The 5,000-nt window shown below is 55.5% G+C and overlaps 1 non-coding gene across 1 annotated transcript in view; it reads right to left on the bottom strand.

Annotated features, from left to right (window-relative positions):
• LOC144419227 (small subunit ribosomal RNA) overlaps positions 1-329 on the bottom strand; it is a 1,810-nt gene extending 1,481 nt beyond the window's left edge. The window contains exon 1 of the ribosomal RNA XR_013473927.1: positions 1-329. This exon is cut by the window's left edge and continues 1,481 nt beyond it. This is a non-coding gene — a ribosomal RNA (small subunit ribosomal RNA).
• Positions 330-5,000: the final 4,671 nt, after the last annotated feature.

Genomic DNA, 5,000 nt, shown 5'->3' with positions numbered 1-5,000 from the left:
GTACCTTCGACAGTTGATAGGGCAGACACTTGAATGATACGTCGTCGGTGCAGAGACCGTACGATCCGCGTGGTTATCCAGAGTCATCAAACGTCACAGGACGAACCCGGTCGGTTTTGATCTGATAAAAGCGCGCCTCCCGAAGTCGGCGCTTAATGCATGTATTAGCTCTAGAATTACCACAGTTATCCACTTCGCTTACGAGACCAAATAAACCAAGACTGATTTAATGAGCCATTCGCAGTTTCGCTTTACGAGAACTCGTACTTGCACCTGCATGGCTTAATCTTTGAGACAAGCATATCACTACTGGCAGGATCAACCAGATAGCTGCGACAGCTGCGCTCGGCCCTTGCTGGGCCGCCCGGCGCGTGCTCGTCGCATTCGTTTAAGACCGAGGCGATCGCCTGCGGCCGTACTCGGCTTCGACAGTCGCTGGCCGCGACGTCCACGCTCTCGCCGGCAGTGCCAGGCGGAGCGATTTGCGTTTTTTCTTTGCTCGCCCTCTCTCGGGCTCGATCCATTCAGTTTCGCACAAACAAGAGCTCTGCCGGCCGCCTGCAGCGGTGCCTAAAACCCGGGCATAACAATGCGACCGTTCTGCTAGGCCGACAAGCGCTCAAGCCAGACGCTCGATCGAACGCCCCCTACACATTAGTCGAGACAACGGCTCGCTCATTAGCATCGCGTTTGTACTTTAACTTTTTTCGGCTCGGCTTCTTTCGACGCCGATGCCGGCGACGCAGCACTCTCTCGCCCGCCAGCCACCGAGAAAAGGGTGCGCTCCGACCGGCCCCGCACCGCTCTTTCTTGGCTCATTCGAAATTACTGTCTTTCGCTCTGACATGCCTTACCTAGGGTTAGGTTAGTATGCTTGCACGTTTGTACTTTAACTTTTTTCGGCTCGGCTTCTTTCGACGCCGATGCCGGCGACGCAGCACTCTCTCGCCCGCCAGCCACCGAGAAAAGGGTGCGCTCCGACCGGCCCCGCACCGCTCTTTCATGGCTCATTCGAAATTACTGTCTTTCGCTCTGACATGCCTTACCTAGGGTTAGGTTAGTATGCTTGCACGTTTGTACTTTAACTTTTTTTGGCTCGGCTTCTTTCGACGCCGATGCCGGCGACGCAGCACTCTCTCGCCCGCCAGCCACCTAGAAAAGGGTGCGCTCCGACCGGCCCCGCACCGCTCTTTCTTGGCTCATTCGAAATTACTGTCTTTCGCTCTGACATGCCTTACCTAGGGTTAGGTTAGTATGCTTGCACGTTTGTACTTTAACTTTTTTCGGCTCGGCTTCTTTCGACGCCGATGCCGGCGACGCAGCACTCTCTCGCCCGCCAGCCACCGAGAAAAGGGTGCGCTCCGACCGGCCCCGCACCGCTCTTTCATGGCTCATTCGAAATTACTGTCTTTCGCTCTGACATGCCTTACCTAGGGTTAGGTTAGTATGCTTGCACGTTTGTACATTAACTTTTTTCGGCTCGGCTTCTTTCGACGCCGATGCCGGCGACGCAGCACTCTCTCGCCCGCCAGCCACCGAGAAAAGGGTGCGCTCCGACCGGCCCCGCACCGCTCTTTCATGGCTCATTCGAAATTACTGTCTTTCGCTCTGACATGCCTTACCTAGGGTTAGGTTAGTATGCTTGCACGTTTGTACTTTAACTTTTTTTGGCTCGGCTTCTTTCGACGCCGATGCCGGCGACGCAGCACTCTCTCGCCCGCCAGCCACCTAGAAAAGGGTGCGCTCCGACCGGCCCCGCACCGCTCTTTCTTGGCTCATTCGAAATTACTGTCTTTCGCTCTGACATGCCTTACCTAGGGTTAGGTTAGTATGCTTGCACGTTTGTACTTTAACTTTTTTCGGCTCGGCTTCTTTCGACGCCGATGCCGGCGACGCAGCACTCTCTCGCCCGCCAGCCACCGAGAAAAGGGTGCGCTCCGACCGGCCCCGCACCGCTCTTTCATGGCTCATTCGAGTTTACTGTCTTTCGCTCTGACATGCCTTACCTAGGGTTAGGTTAGTATGCTTGCACGTTTGTACATTAACTTTTTTCGGCTCGGCTTCTTTCGACGCCGATGCCGGCGACGCAGCACTCTCTCGCCCGCCAGCCACCGAGAAAAGGGTGCGCTCCGACCGGCCCCGCACCGCTCTTTCTTGGCTCATTCGAAATTACTGTCTTTCGCTCTGACATGCCTTACCTAGGGTTAGGTTAGTATGCTTGCACGTTTGTACATTAACTTTTTTCGGCTCGGCTTCTTTCGACGCCGATGCCGGCGACGCAGCACTCTCTCGCCCGCCAGCCACCGAGAAAAGGGTGCGCTCCGACCGGCCCCGCACCGCTCTTTCATGGCTCATTCGAAATTACTGTCTTTCGCTCTGACATGCCTTACCTAGGGTTAGGTTAGTATGCTTGCACGTTTGTACTTTAACTTTTTTTGGCTCGGCTTCTTTCGACGCCGATGCCGGCGACGCAGCACTCTCTCGCCCGCCAGCCACCTAGAAAAGGGTGCGCTCCGACCGGCCCCGCACCGCTCTTTCTTGGCTCATTCGAAATTACTGTCTTTCGCTCTGACATGCCTTACCTAGGGTTAGGTTAGTATGCTTGCACGTTTGTACTTTAACTTTTTTCGGCTCGGCTTCTTTCGACGCCGATGCCGGCGACGCAGCACTCTCTCGCCCGCCAGCCACCGAGAAAAGGGTGCGCTCCGACCGGCCCCGCACCGCTCTTTCATGGCTCATTCGAGTTTACTGTCTTTCGCTCTGACATGCCTTACCTAGGGTTAGGTTAGTATGCTTGCACGTTTGTACTTTAACTTTTTTTGGCTCGGCTTCTTTCGACGCCGATGCCGGCGACGCAGCACTCTCTCGCCCGCCAGCCACCTAGAAAAGGGTGCGCTCCGACCGGCCCCGCACCGCTCTTTCTTGGCTCATTCGAAATTACTGTCTTTCGCTCTGACATGCCTTACCTAGGGTTAGGTTAGTATGCTTGCACGTTTGTACTTTAACTTTTTTCGGCTCGGCTTCTTTCGACGCCGATGCCGGCGACGCAGCACTCTCTCGCCCGCCAGCCACCGAGAAAAGGGTGCGCTCCGACCGGCCCCGCACCGCTCTTTCTTGGCTCATTCGAAATTACTGTCTTTCGCTCTGACATGCCTTACCTAGGGTTAGGTTAGTATGCTTGCACGTTTGTACTTTAACTTTTTTTGGCTCGGCTTCTTTCGACGCCGATGCCGGCGACGCAGCACTCTCTCGCCCGCCAGCCACCTAGAAAAGGGTGCGCTCCGACCGGCCCCGCACCGCTCTTTCTTGGCTCATTCGAAATTACTGTCTTTCGCTCTGACATGCCTTACCTAGGGTTAGGTTAGTATGCTTGCACGTTTGTACTTTAACTTTTTTCGGCTCGGCTTCTTTCGACGCCGATGCCGGCGACGCAGCACTCTCTCGCCCGCCAGCCACCGAGAAAAGGGTGCGCTCCGACCGGCCCCGCACCGCTCTTTCATGGCTCATTCGAAATTACTGTCTTTCGCTCTGACATGCCTTACCTAGGGTTAGGTTAGTATGCTTGCACGTTTGTACTTTAACTTTTTTTGGCTCGGCTTCTTTCGACGCCGATGCCGGCGACGCAGCACTCTCTCGCCCGCCAGCCACCTAGAAAAGGGTGCGCTCCGACCGGCCCCGCACCGCTCTTTCTTGGCTCATTCGAAATTACTGTCTTTCGCTCTGACATGCCTTACCTAGGGTTAGGTTAGTATGCTTGCACGTTTGTACTTTAACTTTTTTCGGCTCGGCTTCTTTCGACGCCGATGCCGGCGACGCAGCACTCTCTCGCCCGCCAGCCACCGAGAAAAGGGTGCGCTCCGACCGGCCCCGCACCGCTCTTTCATGGCTCATTCGAGTTTACTGTCTTTCGCTCTGACATGCCTTACCTAGGGTTAGGTTAGTATGCTTGCACGTTTGTACATTAACTTTTTTCGGCTCGGCTTCTTTCGACGCCGATGCCGGCGACGCAGCACTCTCTCGCCCGCCAGCCACCGAGAAAAGGGTGCGCTCCGACCGGCCCCGCACCGCTCTTTCTTGGCTCATTCGAAATTACTGTCTTTCGCTCTGACATGCCTTACCTAGGGTTAGGTTAGTATGCTTGCACGTTTGTACTTTAACTTTTTTCGGCTCGGCTTCTTTCGACGCCGATGCCGGCGACGCAGCACTCTCTCGCCCGCCAGCCACCGAGAAAAGGGTGCGCTCCGACCGGCCCCGCACCGCTCTTTCATGGCTCATTCGAAATTACTGTCTTTCGCTCTGACATGCCTTACCTAGGGTTAGGTTAGTATGCTTGCACGTTTGTACTTTAACTTTTTTCGGCTCGGCTTCTTTCGACGCCGATGCCGGCGACGCAGCACTCTCTCGCCCGCCAGCCACCGAGAAAAGGGTGCGCTCCGACCGGCCCCGCACCGCTCTTTCTTGGCTCATTCGAAATTACTGTCTTTCGCTCTGACATGCCTTACCTAGGGTTAGGTTAGTATGCTTGCACGTTTGTACTTTAACTTTTTTTGGCTCGGCTTCTTTCGACGCCGATGCCGGCGACGCAGCACTCTCTCGCCCGCCAGCCACCTAGAAAAGGGTGCGCTCCGACCGGCCCCGCACCGCTCTTTCTTGGCTCATTCGAAATTACTGTCTTTCGCTCTGACATGCCTTACCTAGGGTTAGGTTAGTATGCTTGCACGTTTGTACTTTAACTTTTTTCGGCTCGGCTTCTTTCGACGCCGATGCCGGCGACGCAGCACTCTCTCGCCCGCCAGCCACCGAGAAAAGGGTGCGCTCCGACCGGCCCCGCACCGCTCTTTCATGGCTCATTCGAAATTACTGTCTTTCGCTCTGACATGCCTTACCTAGGGTTAGGTTAGTATGCTTGCACGTTTGTACTTTAACTTTTTTTGGCTCGGCTTCTTTCGACGCCGATGCCGGCGACGCAGCACTCTCTCGCCCGCCAGCCACCTAGAAAA

This window comes from Styela clava, unplaced genomic scaffold, assembly GCF_964204865.1.
Source record: "Styela clava unplaced genomic scaffold, kaStyClav1.hap1.2 HAP1_SCAFFOLD_78, whole genome shotgun sequence".
In the NCBI taxonomy this organism is placed as follows: domain Eukaryota; kingdom Metazoa; phylum Chordata; class Ascidiacea; order Stolidobranchia; family Styelidae; genus Styela; species Styela clava.
This window is presented reverse-complemented; position numbering and strand designations above follow the sequence as displayed.